At 43.8% G+C, this 18,462-nt stretch overlaps 1 protein-coding gene across 1 annotated transcript in view; it reads left to right on the forward strand.

The window, feature by feature from the left end:
• SND1 (staphylococcal nuclease and tudor domain containing 1) overlaps nt 1-18,462 on the forward strand; it is a 1,412,868-nt gene that overhangs the window by 30,100 nt on the left and 1,364,306 nt on the right. The window lies entirely within an intron of this gene.

Raw genomic sequence — 18,462 nt, forward strand, 5'->3', positions numbered from 1 at the left:
TTTGGATTTTCTTAAGCATTACACTTCACTGAATCACCCTGTATCATGATTCACTGTGGAGAACATGAAAGCCATGCTGTGTTGGAGGTTTATTGAGCCCAGTATCCAGCAGCCAATCCAGGTCTCAAGTACCCGGCAGATCCCCCCCAAAAAATCTGTTTCCCCACAGTTCATTTCTAGGGATGAGCGAAGGCTCTCCCAAGTCTACGTGACTGACTTTCCTTTTTTTTTTTTTTAATGGCCTTTTTTTCTTCCCGGTTCTTGACCAATCCTCTTTCAGATTCTGCTATATTGGTCACCTTGACCACATCCTTCAGCAATAGATTTCACAGTTTAATTATTCACTAACAAAAACCTTACAATGTATTTTCAGTCTGCTGGTCAGTTTCATGGAATGTTACTACTACTACTTAACATTTCTAGAGCGCTACAAGGGTTACGCAGCGCTGTACAAATTAACGAATAAGGACGGTCCCTGCTCAGAAGAGCTTACAATCTAAAAGACGAAATGTCAAGTTGGGGTAGATGAGATTTCCTGAGAAGAGATGAAGTGATTAGGTGCCAAAGGCGACATTGAAGAGGTGGGCTTTGAGCAATGATTTGAAGATGGGTAGGGAGGGGGCCCGGCGTATGGGCTCAGGGAGTTTGTTCCAAGCATGGGGTGAGGCGAGGCAGAAAGGGCGAAGCCTAGAGTTGGCGGTGGTGGAGAAGGGTACTGAAAGGAGGGATTTGTCTTGAGAGCGGAGGTTACGGGTAGGGACGTAAGGGGAGATGAGGGTAGAGAGGTAAGGAGGGGCTGCAGATCGAGTGCATTTGTTTAATTATTCACTAACAAAAACCTTACAATGTATTTTCAGTCTGCTGGTCAGTTTCATGGAATGTTCTCTTGTGGTTGTTGACATGTTTATTCCCCGTTAACCATTCTGCCCCAATTATAAGTCATAATATAAACTTCTGGTAGACCTGTCATCTTCTCCAAGTTGACAAACCTTAACCTTAGCCTCTCTTGATAAGGGAAGTGTTCCATCCACTTTATTCTTCTGTGAACTTATTCTAGTTGTACAATATCATTTTTGAGATGGGCTGTCGAGAAATGCACACAAGATTCAGATGTGCCAAGGACCTATACAGAGGTATGATATTCAGTACAGGGCTGGCCCAAGCCAGTCTGCCACCTTAGGCAAGGATGAGATGGTGGCTCCCCCCACCCAATATGTCTCCTTTCACACTCTCTCCCCCAGTTCCTTCCCCCCCCCCCCCGCACCCCAGTTGCGGTTTAGCATCTCCTCCCTTTCTTCATCAACCCCTTTACCTGAGTGTACCTTCTTTTTTTGGTTTTCTAAGAGTTGTTGTTGGCAGCGGGTCACATACACTACCCTGCTGCTGGCACCGGCTGCTTCTCTCGACTCCAGCCTGCCTCTGAGGAAACAGGAAGTTGCGTCAGAGAGGCGGCTGCAGTTCAGAGAAGAAGCCGGTGGCAGTGCAGCATATGGGAATCGCTGCCGCTTTATGCAAAACAAACAAAAAAAAAGGTACACTCGGGAGAAAAAGGGGGTTGAGAAAGGGAAGGGTGGTGAAGCCAGACTGTGGCCAGTGTGGGGGTTGGCAGTTGGTTTAATTATAGTACCGCCACTGTCTTTGTTTTCCTTCCCTTATCAAATAATCCCTTAATTCATATGAGAGATTTGCATGCAGTGGAGACAGCGCATGCAAATCTCTCTCATGAATATTTATTGTGGATATCCTGAAAACCTGACAGGCTAGGGTTGCTTCCAGGACCAGGTTTGGGAACCACTGAACCAGACTAACGCTTATTGCAGCAGCCTGAAAAACGGAGGGAGCTGGGTTTGATGTCCATTGCAGCTCCTTGTGTCTCTGGACGTCCATTGCCCCCAGGTATAAAGTACGTACCTGTATTTATATATAAACTGCTTTGATTGTAACCACAGAAAGGCGGTAAATCTAATCCCATCCCTTTTCCCTAATCATTATGCCACGTCACCAAGATAATCTGCTTCATAGCATTCATATCGGAGCAACCTGATGCATAATTTATTTATTTATTTATAGTATTTTTACCCCGCTCTTTCCCGCTCGATAGCAGGGTCAGTGCGGCTTACAAGGTATGGTACAAAGTATCGCAGAGGTAACACAAAGTATGGTGCAGAGTGTCAGAGATAACCCAGTTATATAGAGTAGGACAGTAGGGAAGAGACGTGGGGGAGAGGATTGGAGTATGGGTGGTGCTGGTGGTGTGGATTAGGTTCGAGAATTAAGTTGGGTCATTTGGGTAGGCTTGTTTGAAGAGGTAGGTTTTCAGCAGCTTTCGGAAGGGTAGGTGTTCATTGGTTGTTCGGATGTGTGGAGGTATTGCGTTCCAGAGTTGGCTGCCTACAACGGAGAAGTTGGATGTGTAGTAGGTTTTGTATTTGAGGCCTTTGCAATTGGGAAGATGGAGATTGAGATATGTTTGAGAAGATTTGGACCCGTTCCTGGCTGGATCTTTTAAATGCTTCCGTGGGTTGACATTGTCATCTGCCACTGCAGCCTTGTTATGTGGGCAGGAGAGAGTATTTTCACAAACAATTACCGGCCAACAGCATGTTCTTTAGTTGGGCTTATTCACAACTGTTCAGCTAATCACGACAGGTGTGCATTGACTGATTAGAGTTTTCATTTGTGAGGGTGGATTGGGTTGTTCAGTGTTTAATATGTGGTTTTTCTATAATTTTGCTGGGAAATACACAGGGGCAAAGTACCACCTTTTTGGTTGGAGGGGCCAAATAGCCACCCTCCAACCCCTTCTCCAAAGCTCTCTAGCTGCTGATGCTTTCTTGGGGAAAATGTAGCTTAGGCCATGACCTTGTTGCCCACCCCTTATAGAAATACATATGTACTAAGGGTGTGGCATATAAGAAATGAAATTTCGTAGGAGGGAGATTTCAGAAGCAATCATAACAGATTATTATCTAGTTGACAGTGCTGCCTTGGTTAATCTTTTAATCTTTTCAGACAGCTTGTGGTAGTCAGAGGCCTTTTGTACATTGAGAAGTCCTGTATGCCTGATAGAGAAAGACACGGGGACAAAGTTTGTTCCCATTCCCCACCCCGTTCCTGTGGGTTCTGTCTCCATCCCCGCAGGTTCTGTCTCCATCCCCGCAGGTTCTGTCTCCGTCCCCGCCCCATCCCCGCAGGTTCTGTCTCCGTCCCCGCCCCATCCCCATCCCCGTGGGCACTGCCCTTATCTGCAGAAGCCTCAAACACTTAGATTTTATATTTAAATCTTTTTATTAAAGTATAAAAAGGAACAAAATGCTGTGTGACTGTTTATAAATCACAAATAGAAAACAATAACAATGAACTATAATAACCCCCTCCCCTGCCACTCTCTACCCTTCCAACCCCAACAATAGCTGACGTCTACTACCCCAAGGAATCCCAATCCACCCTGTTAAAATGTCCAGGGGTACAAAATACAACCCGTTCTGTATGCTCTAGAGGGGAGAAATATGCCCTATGAATCACTCTTATGATTTTTTAAATCTGTGGATGAAGAATATAAGTCATTAACCATCTCAGGATTCAGTCTAGCTCTCCTGTCTTCCACAGTCCTTCCTGCAATAGAAAATGTCTTATTAGAAGATGTGCTGGTAGCAGGAATGTACAGGATCCCTCATGGAAATTTTGCTAGTTTTCCAAAAAATCAAAATATCGTCTGTATCACTCAAACATTAACAGTCCAGTTCATTAACAGGCTTCAAAGTAGAAAATGACATGGTGTCAAAGCTTGTCCCCATTCCCACAGGCTTCTGTCCCCGTGTCATTCTCTAATGCCTGAGGCTCCTCTGATGATCCTTACAGGAACCTGGGCTTATGCATTAAGACTACATTGTATCAAGACCTGCATTGTATCTGGTGGCAAGGCTGTCATTTTGTGTCAGAAGTCTGAACACACACAAGTTCCATTCTGCTTGTCTTGCCATGTTGCTGTCTCATTTTGCAGTTTTTATAACTGACACAAATGGAACAGGTTTGGTGTATTACATTTTTATGATAACTGATACTAAAGTTTTCCTGTTGGGAGTTTCATTAATTGTAGCAGCATTATAAAGAGATGGAACTGCATAGAACAATTTATATCAAATTGCTTTGAGTTTATAACATTCAGAGTTGTGCAAAAAGAAAAAAAAAAAAAGCCCCACAGGATGGAGGTGAGCAGGGTGATACCAAGCTATAGTTGTACCCTGTGCGACTTGCTCACGCCCCCTGCCCTCTTTACCACCACGAGTGAGAGGAGACGGTGAATTGGAAGCAGTGTTCGTGTCCTTCCATACGAATGCTCTATGCAGTTGCACCCCTTACACAGCCCTCGGTACAGTGCTGGATCTGTGTATATTCAGTTTTCTAAATTATTTAATGAGCACATGGGTTAATTATTTCCACACAGTTGGTCATTTTTGTATCGGGAATCAATAAGATATTTAGGGTTCTATAAGGTTTCATTAAGCCTACAAATTGAAGACCAGTGTTAGCTGGTTTACATTTTAGCAGTGACAGCTTGGCGGGGGAGGGGGTTTCTGGGTAGTAGCAGCAGCTGAATTCCTTGGTTTTCTGTGATCAGATCACAAGTGATACGGCCCCATTTTGCCTGCTTATCCGCTGTCCTTTCTAGTGTGGATCACTTCGACTACACCTGGCTTTACATAGTACATTTACTTTACTGAGGCTTCAGTGTGATTGAGGATCCAGCATGCGCTGTTAATCTGTCCTTTTAAGCTGCTCAGCTAACCACACAACTGACCAGGGAGCTGGGCCACATACTATTAATCTCTTTCTCTACATGGCTATTCTGCTTCAGCCCGTTTGACCTATGGTGCAGGTATCTAAACTGTGCCCGAAATTCAGGGTATTATTTTGGCATCACTGTGCCAGTTGCTTGACCATTTGTCTAGCCCAGGGGTTCTTATCATTTATTCATTTTATATACCGTTTCTTATTGCTACTGCAAAACAGAATGGTTTACATTTAAAAAGTACAGCTCATACATACAAACAAATAAGGACTACCAATCATTGATGGAAAAGCACAGCAACCCAAAATGACAAAGAGGGACATACCTAATAAAATCTACAGATTAAATACAGTTAAGCTTAAACTTCTACACCTTCTCTACTATCCTAAATTCTGTTCAATCCAGCCCTTGAGACATTCCTACCTAGCCAGTCAGGTTGTCAGGATACCCACAAATGATAGATTTGCATTCCCGACCTTCAATTTATCTCATGCTTAGTCATTGTGGGTATCCTGAAAAACTTTACTGGCTAGGTGAGTCCCAAGAACTGGGTTCAGAACCCCTTGGTCAATGCTGTTCATCTGTTAGCATACTGAATCTAAATCTTTGCAGGACTGCCACAGCTTTTTCCATTGTAATCCCTCTTTAATCCACACTGAAAGGCGTAATTACGTAAGTACATAAGTAATGCCACACTGGGAAAAGACCAAAGGTCCATCGAGCCCAGCATCCTGTCCACGACAGCAGCCAATCCAGGCCGAGGGCACCTGGAGAGCTTCCCAAACGTACAAACATTCTATACAATCAAGCCATTGTGACATCACTAATGAGGTTGGCTCTTATTGGTGGAATGAGCCACTATGACATCACAATAGGTTAAATCACTGCTCTATGTAATAAAAGTGAGCCAAGTAGAGGACATAAGTACATAAGTAATGCCACACTGGGAAAAGACCAAGGGTCCATCGAGCCCAGCATCCTGTCCACGACAGCGGCCAATCCAGGCCGAGGGCACCTGGAGAGCTTCCCAAACGTACAAACGTTCTATACATGTTATTCCTGGCTTCCAATCAGATACCGCATTCAGTTCAAGCTTCTCCTTCTTACCTTCAAATGCACTCAGTCTGCTGCCCCTCACTACCTCTCTACCCTCATCTCTCCTTATGTTCCCGCCCGAAACCTCCGTTCACAGGACAAATCCCTCCTCTCATTACCCTTCTCCACCACCGCCAACTCCAGGCTCCGCTCATTCTGCCTCGCCTCACCCTATGCTTGGAACAACCTTTCCGAGCCCTTACGCCAAGCCCCCTACCTGCCCATCTTCAAGTCTTTGCTTAAAGCCCACCTCTTCAATGCCGCATTCGGCACCTAACTCTTACCTTTCAGGAAATCCTGACTGCCCCAATTTGACTGCCCCTATCAGACTGACTGTTCACGTGTCCTTTAGATTGTAAGCTCTTTGAGCAGGGACTGTCCTTCTTTGTTAAATTGTACAGCGCTGCGTAACCCTAGTAGTGCTTTAGAAATGTTAAGTAGTAGTATTCCTGGAATTGTGGATTTTTCCCAAGTCCATTTAGTAGTGGTTTATGGACTTGTCCTTTAGGAAACCGTCTAACCCCTTTTTAAACTCTGCTAAGCTAACTGCCTTCACCACGTTCTCCGACAACGAGTTCCAGAGTTTAATTACGCGTTGGGTGAAGAAAAGGTTTCTCTGATTTGTTTTAAATTTACTACACTGTAGTTTCATCGCATGCCCCCTAGTCCTAGTATTTTTGAAAAGCATGAACAGACGCTTCACATCCACCTGTTCCACTCCACTCAATATTTGATATACCTCTGAATATCATATCTCCCCTCAGCCGTCTCTTCTCCAAGCTGAAAAGCCCTAGCCTCCTTGGGTGAGATGGGATCTCTTGCCACCTAGAATTGGCAGTCTTGACAGTCTTCTTTGGTTGCTATTCCTCTCCAGGCTTCAACCATTTCTTCTGGCATGCCTGGCTCTGCTGGACTGGAGATGTAAATTTGTTTCATCTCTTAGAGTACACCTTCTGCCTGAGTTCTGCGGTTTCTTGATTAGATTATAAACTCTGTTGAGCAGGGACTGTCTTAGGTGTTTACTGTACAGCGCTAGTAGTGCTATAGGAATAAGTAGTAAGTATTAAAACCTGTCTTATTGTCTGTTTTAGTAGAAACTGGCATGCAAGATCTTATGGATCCCCCCCCTAAAGGTCTAATGGCACTGTTTTGGTGTATGATTTGAACCTTTTTGGGGATCTTGCCAGATATTTGTGACCTGGATTGGCCACTGTTGGAAACAGGATGCTGGGCTTGATGGACCTTTGGTCTGTCCCAGTATGGCAACACTTATGTACTTAGGATTCTGAATGGAATCTTGCTACTCTTTAGGGTTCTAAATGGAATGTTGCTATACACTTTGAAATTCTGCATGGAATCTTGTTATTCTTTAGAATTCTAGAATCTTGCTACTCTTTGGGGTTCTACATGGAATGTTGCTATTGTTTGGGTTTCTGCCAGGTACTTGTGACCTGGATTGGCCAGTGTTGGAAACAGGATGCTGGGCTTGAAGGACCTTTGGTCTGTCCCAGTGTGGCAATACTTATGAATGTGAGGCTTCTGCTGATCCAGAAGCACTATGAGGCTCATTTTCAAAGCACTTAGCCTCCCAAAGTTCCATAGAAACCTATGGAACTTAGCCTCCCAAAGTGCTTTGAAAATATGCCTCTATATATACTTCATGAATTTGATCTGAGCTATAACCGTATTTGAGACATTAGGTCACATGGATTACATACAAGACCTTAATGAACACCTGCAGATTTCAAACTATGCTAACACGTAAAATTACTGACAACTCTGGAGTGTGACCCCTTAGAAATGGGTCATGAATTTAGTAAACAAAAAAAAAGTAACAAAGCCTTCTGTTTCTATGCTTTACGGGAAAAATTATTTTGAGCTTTGTGTTTGAGTGGGCACTGAAGGAACAATGGTGCCTCCTGTTATATGGTTTGTTTTCAAAATAAAAAGTTGTAAAAAGAAAGGACCTTTGAGCTTAAATGTTGCCAACTGATTTTGCCCTAATGGGAGACTACAGCAAACTCAAATCACAGGTACCAAGAAATCCCCCCCCCCCCCCCAAAAAAAGAAAGAAAGAAAGACTCCATTTCTAAACCCCCCCCCCCCCACACTTAACTGTTCAGCAGGAAAAACAGAGAAGCAAAATGGTCTTTGAAAAATAAGCACTACACAGTAGTTTAATTACTTTTTATTACAAATTAGAAGAATGCGCTGTGGGGGGGGGGGGGGTCGTGCTGGGTGTGTGTGTGTGCAGCGGTGATCCGCCGCGGGTGGCAACCGACCAAGGAACACCACTGGCATATAGTTTATTTTGTAAAATAGGCTATACATAGGCACGGTTTTTTTTTTCACTTTATGTAGGCACCTGGTTATAAAATTACTCTGTATGAGGATAATTCTCTAAGGAACCATCTGGATTTAGGCAGCAAGACTGCAAATAAATGCTTGTTCTGCTCCCATATTCATGGAGGCAGGGTATATTGTGGTGTATAGTGGCCAAGTGGTTAGAGCACCGGTCTTGCAATCCAGAGGTGGCCGGTTCAAATCCCGCTGCTGCTCCTTGTAATCTTGGGCAAGTCACTTAACCCTCCATTGCCTCAGGTACAAACTTAGATTGTGAGCCCTCCTGGGACAGAGAAATACCCAGTGTACCTGAATGTAACTCACCTTGAGCTACTACTGAAAAAGGTGTGAGCAAAATCCAAATAAATCATTTGAGATTCTGTTGCTACTATCTGAGATTTTACATGGAATGTTGCAACTATTTGAGAATCTACATGGAATATTGGTACTATTAGAGATTCTAGATGGAATGTTGCTATAGTGGAGGAGTGGCCTAGTGGTTAGAGCACCAGTCTTCAAATCCAGAGGTGGCCGGTTCAAATCCCACTGCTGCTCCCTGTGATCTTGGGCAAGTCACTTAACCCTCCATTGCCTCAGGTACAAACTTAGATTGTGAGGCCCTCCTGGGACAGAGAAATATCCAGAGTATCTGAATGTAACTCACCTTGAGCTACTACTGAAAAAGGTGTGAGCAAAATCTAAATAAATAAATTTAGTGCAGTTCATAAAGGACACATAAAACTTCACTTATCTTAGTGATGTCTCTATCAAATGGAAGATGCAGCCGTGTTAGTGCTCCAAAACTCGTTAAGGGCCACTTGTTTTTCTGAAGCTACTTCAGGAGTTGATGACTGCAAAATGCTGAGACGGCAGCAGAACAAACATGGTGCCCTGCAGTAAAACGGCTGAGAGGCATCAACCAATCAAAAAGGAAATCACAGGAGCCATCAAGCACCAACATGAAAATGACCCAGTTAAATAAAAAAAAAAAAAAAAATCTAGATAGGGGATCTGCAGGCAGCTCTTTGCTTTCCAAGTACTGGTATGTAGAGAGGTGTGGTAGCCGTGTTAGTCCACTCTTAAAGCTAATCAATAGAAATCAAACAAAATTAAAACATGGAAAAGAAAGTAAGATGACACCTTTTTTATTGGACATAACTTAATACATTTCTTGATTAGCTTTCGAAGGTTGCCCTTCTTCCTCAGATCGGAATTAAGCAAATGTGCTAGCTGACAGTGTATATAAGTGAAAACATTCAAGCATTACTATGACAGTAAAATAGATACCATTGGAGATTCTACATGGAATGTTGCTACTATTGGAGATTCTACATGGAATGTTGCTACTATTGGAGATTCTACATGGAATGTTGCTATTCCACTAGCAACATTCCATGTAGTAGGCTGCGCAGGCTTCTGTTTCTGTGAGTCTGACGTCCTGCACGTACGTGCAGGACGTCAGACTCACAGAAGCAGAAGGCTGCGTGGCCACATTGGTGATCTGCAAGGGCCGACTTCTACATGGAATGTTGCTACTGGAATAGCAACATTCCATGTAGAATCTATAGAAATCAAACAAAATAAAACATGGAAAAGAAAATAAGATGATACCTTTTTTTTATTGGACATAACTTAATACATTTCTTGATTAGCTTTCGAAGGTTGCCCTTCTTCCTCAGATCGGAAATAAGCAAATGTGCTAGCTGACAGTGTATATACCAGTCTCTCATAGACAGTCTAGCAGTACTGGTATGTGAAAGGGTGACGAGCAGTTTTCAGCACCTACCTCTTTCAATACTGGAACAAAGTTAAAAGGTAATTGCACTTGAACAAGGCACCACCCCCCACCCCAATTCTATAAAGATTAGGTGTCAATTTGGTGTATAACTTCTGCACTGCAGTTACAAGCTAGAAAGGTGGTGTTACAGCAGGTACATGCATAAATGCGTGTAGATAATATTCTGTCACTTGAAGCTAAAGTACTGTAGCGTGTAACTGTTCATGTGGGAGGGGGGCACGGGCGGGTCATGGACATTCTGACTATTCCATCGCATGCTTTGCAGAATCCATGTCAAGTGCCACATTTAGGTGCATAATTGCAGACTTGTGCTGGTATTCTATAATTTATTAATTTACATTTTGCTAGCACTTTTTTTTTCAGTAGTAGCTCAAGGTGAGTAACATTCAGGTACAGTGGGTATTGCCCTATCCCTGGAGGGGTCACAATCTAATTTGTTTTGTACCCGAGGCAATGGAGGGTTAAGTGAATTGGCCAAGATCAAAAGGAGCACCTGTGGGATTTGAACCCGGCTACCTCTGGATGTCGAGGCTGGTTCTAGAATACCAGCTTTGTACTAGAGAGTTGCACGGGGACAGAAATCTTACCCATCCCCGCCCGTCCCTGCTAGAATCTCACCCATCCCCACCTGTCCCCACTGGAATCTTACCCATCCCCTCAAAAATTTAATCCATCCCAACCCATCCCCACCCATCCCCTCAAAAATTTAATCCATCCCAACCCCATCCCCGCAAGAATGTAATGGTACATAAAAGAAAATTCTGGTCAGCTCCCTCAGTCTCTCTCTGAATTTGAGCCACATCACTGTAGGCAAGGAAGGAATGGCAGCTGAAACTTAGAACACTCTGGTGTGCAAATGTAAGATTTGTCTCTGATTTCTGGCACTGTGTGCTGAGAGGTCACCACATGCACGCGCCAGTAGGTCAGGTGACATCCGATGGTCTTGCCTGTGATTCCGGCGAACCCCGTTCCTGTGCAGCTCTCTACTTTGTACTTAAATTTTTGCACTCTTTATAGACTCCTGAATAGTCTCTGGAAGAAGTGTTTGGAGTGATAGCTCATGGAATTGTGCAACTCGTCAGTGTGCTTCCTAGAGCAACAAACAGCAGCAAACTTAATTCCGGTATTAATCTGCTGCAGTATGTATAACAGATGTCCCCTTCACTTGTATTGGCCACAATGCTTTTGATAAAGTGCTGGGGATTTTTAATGTAGGCCAGCATGCATATTTCTTTGCAATACTAAAGAAAATTCACCCACTGAATCTGTTTACTGTAATAGTTGATCATATCGCCTGGAGATCAGTGACATGTGGCAGTAGGAAATATAAAACTGCTAGTGTCCATTTTTTTTTCTTTTTGCAGTTTCCATTAGCCACATGGTTTCCCTGAATTTTTTGCTTTCTTTTATATATATATAAAAAAAAAATCCAGTCGTGTGGTGATAAGACAAATAACTACAATGGCATGAATTTGTCTACTGTGCCATTTGCAATGAATGAGACAGCTTAAATTTTATGATGCACTTTTGGGCTGTCATTACATCAGTGTTACATTAGTTCTCCATTCCCCCCCCCCCCCCCCCCCCCCATACATTTAATCTTGATTAAGCACTTTTTACTAATGGCCACAAAATGATGTACAACAAAAATTGTGAAGACAACCTACGACCACCTAAACTTCAGGAAATCATTAAAAACTAACCTGTTCAAAAAGGCATACCCTATCGACCCAACTTAAATGCCTGAACCCTGCAACACAGCGAAACCAAAGCTCGTAATGGACATATAACTCTTCCTCTCTACGATTCCCTAACGTGTCTGTACACACGAACCTTATTCTACCACAACATTACTGTATTTGTTCATACCGGAATTGGCGAACGCCTTTACGGTACTAATAAAGCCACATTGAGCCTGCAAATAGGTGGGAAAATGTGGGATACAAATGTAACAAATAATAATAATTATGATAAATAAAATGGTCAGTATTGATGCCATTAAAAGTAGAAATACCCAAGGGGTAGCAAACTTTCAAAATATCCTCAAAAAATATGAAACATGCAGTTTACTGACAAAGTGGTTATCACAGACTGTGGGGAAGGGGGGCTAAAAAAAATCTCAAAATTTAAACAAGTCCTCAAAGCTCAGAACATCAGTGTGGCTGTCAGTTTTTCTAAAGGAATTCCCAGATCATTGGCCTCGATAAATCATCAAACTCCAGAAATAAGAGAGCAACCACAAAACTCCCCAAAATGGAGAAAAAGTTGCTCACCAAAAAAGAGAAAAATGGCTGAAACCCACACGGGTTTGTTTTAGTCATCAAAAAAAACAAAAATTCCCATTAGTCCCCATAAATACTGCTGGTAGTTCATAAATTATATCAAAATACAGTCCCACAAAAATGTGACTTGACTGAAGAGGCGTCCTGTCCCCGCTGCGGATCGTCAAAACCACACTACCTGCCCAAAACATCAACAAGGACCACTTGTTTCGCGAACCTGCTGCTTCAGGAGGTGGAACCGAGATTAGATTGGGGACAGGGTGCCTCCTCAGTCCAGCTAAGTATTTATGAGACTGTATTTTGACATAATTCATGAATTACCAGCGGTATTTATTGGGAATAATGGGGATTTTTGTTTTTTGAAGACTAAAACAGACTGTGGGTTTTGGCCATTTTTATCTGTTTTTATTGGTGAGCAACTTTTTTCTCCGTTTTTGGGAGTTTTTTTAGTTGCTCTTTTTTTTTTTTTCTGGAGTTTGATGGTTTATTGAGGCCAATGATATCATCTGGGAATTCCTTTGGGAAATTGTAAGCAGCCTGTATGTCGGGCTGCAGCTACTTGGAAAAGACAGTTCACTGTTTCTGAGCTTTATTCTTAGTACTTCACTAACCAGACAGGGAAAAACGTTGGACTGTTCTGCTGGTTTCATGTGGAGGAGTGGCCTAGTGGTGAGTGAAGGAGTGGCCTAGTGGTTAGAGCACCGGTCTTGAAATCCAGAAGGTGGCCAGTTCAAATCCCACTGCTGCTCCTTGTGATGTTGGGCAAGTCACTTAACCCTCCATTGCCTCAGGTAAAAACTTGGATTGTGAACCCTCCAGAGACAGGGAAATACTCAATGTACCAGAATGTAACTCACCTTGAGCTACTACCAGAAAAGGTGTGAGCAAAATCTAAATAAATATATAAAGTATATATGTTCAGCCCTGAGTTAGCCCTTGAGAGGGCAAAACATGCCATGTTGGGTGGTTAGAGGAAAGTTGTATGCTGATTTTATGTATTTGCGTTAAATATATGTTGTTTTATTTCACCATGTGGGTCTGTTTTTCTGTTCTGTTCTGGATCTTGCAGACCGCTTGCCCATGTGTGTTTTGGGGCATTACTTCCAGTTATGCACATAACTGCACTTAAATGCAGTTTTTTGTGGCCTCAAGTATAAGACCTATTATGATTCCACCTTCTCCTATCTTAGCACTCAATTGCGGAATGGGCTGCCTCAATTGGTCAAACTTACTCCTGATCACCCGACCTTCAAGAAGCGCCTCAAGACCTTCCTTTTTGGTAGAGCAAACGCTCCAAACCCACCTGGTGTCTCTTCCTTCTGAATTACAACTGTCTTAGCGACATACTGATCCACCGCTACTCTTTCCCCTTTTCCCACCTCGCTATTTCGCTTTCTCTCTTACGATATTGTTTGTTTTTCTGAATTGTTGAACGTTTTTATAGACTGTTGTAAGCCACTTTGAGCCTGCCCATGGGTGGGAATACTGTGGGATATAAATGCTATAAATAAATAAATTCTCGAAACTTAGCATTGCAAAAGCTGTAGTGTATAACTGTAGTGGGGTGTATACAGGGGGGGGGGGGAGGGGGAATGAGCAGGTCAGACCCAGCACTTACATACTAAGATTATAGAATACTGTCAGTTACATGTGCAGCTATAACAGTTGTCATTTAAAGCAGCCTTTGTCAAGGCGTAAACAGCTGCGTCTAGATGTTGGCATGCGAATGTCGTTGGTGAGGCCCCACCTGGAGTATTGTGTTCAGTTTTGGAGGCTGTACCTTGCGAAGGATGTAAAAAGAATTGAAACGGTGCAAAGAAAAGCTACAAACGATCCAAGATGGCGACTGACTGAACAGATCAAGCGGACACGCTCTGAATTTGCTCATCAGCCAAGCTTGCGCGAACCTTACCCGATTTCTGATGGTTAAGAGGAGGGGTAGAGTTCGAGAGGCTCCCCTTGTCTCGGGCGGAATGCCCCAATCACGCCAAACAACGCTGGATCATTTTCGAGGGGCGTCCGGTCCTGGGTTGGCATCGACTCCTTCTGCTGGGGCTGGCGTATTGACGCCAGACGGCAGTGTTAACGGGGCCTCCCTGAGCCCTGTAGAACGTGCAGCACCCCCACAGCCTGGAAGGGAAGCTCTTACTGCAAGTCCTGCCGCTATGACTGCTGGACAAGCGCCTGGCGAACAGGGAGGGAGCCTGCATGAGCTGACAGCGGGAGCCCAAGCTGAACCAGGTTTAACAGCTACTCAAAGTTTGGAGAAAACAGTGAGTATCCTGGAACAAGCTTCTAAGGCCCCCCCTCAGGAATTTTTGATGGGACAGTTAGAAGTACATAAGTAATGCCATACTGGGAAAAGACCAAGGGTCCATCGAGCCCAGCATCTTGTCCACGACAGCGGCCAATCCAGGCCAAGGGCACCTGGCCAGCTTCCCAAACGTACAAACATTCTATACATGTTATTCCTGGGATTTTGGATTTTTCCAAGTCCGTTTAGTAGCGGTTTATGGACTTGTCCTTTAGGAAACCGTCTAACCCCTTTTTAAACTCTGCCAAGCTAACCGCCTTCACCAAGTTCTCCGGCAACGAATTCCAGAGTTTAATTACACGTTGGGTGAAGAAACATTTTCTTCGATTTGTTTTAAATTTACTACACTGTAGTTTCATTGCATGCCCCCTAGTCCTAGTATTTTTGGAAAGCGTGAATGGACGCTTCACATCCACCTGTTCCACTCCACTCATTATTTTATATACCTCTATCATGTCTCCCCTGAGCCGTCTCTTCTCCAAGCTGAAAAGCTCCAGCCTCCTTAGTCTTTCTTCATAGGGAAGTCGTCCCATCCCCGCTATCATTTTAGTCGCCCTTCGCTGCACCTTTTCCAATTCTACTATATCTTTCTTGAGATGCGGCGACCAGAATTGAACACAATACTCAAGGTGCGGTCGCACCATGGAGCGATACAACGGCATTATAACATCCTCACACTTGTTTTCCATACCTTTCCTAATAATACCCAACATTCTATTCGCTTTCCTAGTCGCAGCAGCACACTGAGCAGAAGGTTTCAGCGTATTATTGACGACGACACCCAGATCCCTTTCTTGGTCCGTAACTCCTAACGTGGAACCTTGCATGACGTAGCTATAATTCGGGTTCTTTTTTCCCACATGCATCACCTTGCACTTGCTCACATTAAACGTCATCTGCCATTTAGCCGCCCAGTCTTGTAAGGTCCTCTCGAAAGACCTGCTGTAGTGACACTTGAGTCACTGTGGGACTTAACTTCATCCACCCATACTGCATCTAATTCCTGTTTCCATACTTTCTACACCTTCAGCACCAGGTCTGGCTGTGATTCATATTGCAGCTGACACAGTGTGCTAGTTTCTAGTTGACTGGCAAATATTAATGATCACAAAAATGTGTTCTTCCACATTCATTTTGCCTTTTTTCTTGTTCCTATTACAGGTGTTTGTTTGTAAACCATTTAAGTTTTGGTGGCTTTAAAGGGGAAACGTACACATATTACAAACGTCATATTACCGGAAACATGTTGCCCCTATTTTTTTTAATGAGTTTCTTGCCATCTGACTTTCATTAGGAGTTAAACAGTTTGGCTGCTGGGCGATTACAAACCGTAATCGCAGTTAAAATTGTTTAATCTTAAGTTAGCTGGTTTGGCATTGGACCAGTATTTCACCTAATAACAGCATCATTGATTACCACGGGGGCAGGGATTGACCTAGGATTGCCATTGCCCCCTGCGTCTCCCAGCCCACCGCTGCTTCCATCGTTGCTGCTGCAGCTGTCGTCCTCTGCGGTCTTCCCTTCCCTAGATCCTGTAGTTCCAACATCGCTGCTGTACAGGCTGCTGTCATTTTTTTCTTTCTCCAGCACCTGTGGGTCCAACACTGTGGTGAATACTGTTACCTACCTTCCTCCACCACAGCCATGTGCCACACCTTGCCAGAAACAGGGCGTCACAGAGGAGGCGACAGGGCTGGCGGAGGAAGGCAGGAAATGGTTTGTGCCTCAGTGTTGGACCCATGGGAGCTGGAAGGCAGAGAGTAGTCGGGCACAGTCAACACGATTAAAATTTTTAATCGTGGAAAAAGTTATTACTTTAATCGAATTGTAATGACTCCACAGTTCTAATTACAGCTTTCAGTAGGTTTGTTTCTCTGTTTGTTTCTGATATGTCTCAGTAGCTTAAGACCTATGTGCATGAGCCTCCTTTGAACGGGGTGCAGCTCCCAAAGTGCTTCCAGATGCTGTTGTGTAAGTGGGCACCAGTTGGCACCCTTGGGTCCATTGCCCTTCCATACCTCTAACGTTATACCTTGTACTTGCTTAAAACAAGATAATATTAAGTCCACTATTAGCAAGTAAATCTCTCTTCTTGATGTGTTATATATTTCGAGGAAAAGACATCAGATACTCGGTTCACACTGTTGCTAATATCGGCAGTTCGGTGGACCGCATCGCTCAGCGTATACTTTGAAATATTTCTTTTCATTAGGTATATATGCTGGCGAGTATCGTCAGAAGCCAAAAAAAAAAAAGCTCGATTTTCAAACTTGATCAAGCTTCTTAAGTTGTATTTTATAATGTAAATGTACTTAGCTGCTGTGCGCTCTGAAACTAATGGGTACGCCCGACAGCGAGCTCCTGTTTCGCAGATGCTTCCTAAGGAGCTGAACCCAAAGTCATCTACAGCAATCTGTGAGTAAATACACAACGTACAGTATCTTGAGAGATACAGGAGCTCGCTGTCGGGCGTACCCATTAGTCTGAACCATTAGCCTGAACCGATACACTCATACCACCCCTCTCCTCAAGTCACTTCATTGGCTTCCGATCAGGTACCGCATTCAATTCAAGCTTCTGCTACTAACCTACAAATGTACTCGATCTGCAGCCCCTCCTTACCTCTCAACCCTCATCTCCCCTTACGTTCCTACCCATACCCTCCGCTCTCAAGACAAATCCCTCCTTTCAGTACCCTTCTCCACCACCACCAACTCCAGACTCCGCCCTTTTTGCCTCGCCTCACCCCACGCATGGAACAAACTCCCCGAGCCCATACGCCAGGCCCCCTCCCTGCCCATCTTCAAATCTCTGCTTAAAGCCCACCTCTTCAATGTCGCCTTCGGCACCTAACCTCTACACCTCTGCCCAGGAAACCTAGACTGCCCAACTTGACATTTCGTTCCTTAGATTGTAAGCTCCTTTGAGCAGGGACCGTCCTTGTTTATTTTGTACAGCGCTGCGTAACCCTAGTAGCGCTCTAGAAATGTTAAGTAGTAGTAGTAGTTTCAGACCTTCCATACCTCTGCAGTACGTCAGCCGTCGTCCCATTCCCTAGCTGAGATTGCTTCCCAGGCCTTAGTAATGCAAAGCTCTAATGACGGGGGGGCTGTCTGTAATGAGTCTGGCTACCAAGCAGATGTTTGAGTTTGAGCTAAGTGATCTTTTGAGCTATATTGCTGGTGTTTATATGCTTGCGTGTTGGTGTCAGAGAATTGAAACATTTTGTTGCTGTAATCTGTAGGAGTCTGTTTTCAACATTAGAAGTAAAACCGTTTAATTGCATTTTGGGGTTTAATAAATCCTGCTTTGTTGTGCTGCATCTGAGCTATTGTTAGACTCCTGCCAGATTGCTTCACTCTTTTCAGCACCAACTTTCTATTCCATTTCTATTAGTGATCGGATTCTTCATACACAGCTGAGCATTTACTTACGTAGGTTCCAGCTTTTGCAATGAACTGCTACCAGAGATTAGAGCTGAGTAAAATTTGCAATTTAACAAACTGGAGAAACCACGGCTATTCAGGCATATGGGGAGGGGGAGGGTTATTTTATACCAGTGCCAATGCATTTTTTTTTATTTTTACTGTTATGAATTTTTAATGCAAGCAGCTTTGTAGGAAAGGTGGGATATCGAGTGTAAATACGTTTCTTAGAGCTGCTCTGCAGGCCTGTAACTTTTAGAACCAATTAGGCTGTGTTAAAGCAGCAAGCCCGTGGTCCCTGTGGTCGAGAGACACAGCAAATAGACACCTCATTCCCCCTTTACATTGCAAACTGAGCTGATCTTTGCTTGATCTCAAAGCCAAAAAAAAAATCCTGGCTAAGCTGAGCTGCA

Source organism: Microcaecilia unicolor, chromosome 10 (assembly GCF_901765095.1).
Source record: "Microcaecilia unicolor chromosome 10, aMicUni1.1, whole genome shotgun sequence".
In the NCBI taxonomy this organism is placed as follows: Eukaryota; Metazoa; Chordata; class Amphibia; order Gymnophiona; family Siphonopidae; genus Microcaecilia; species Microcaecilia unicolor.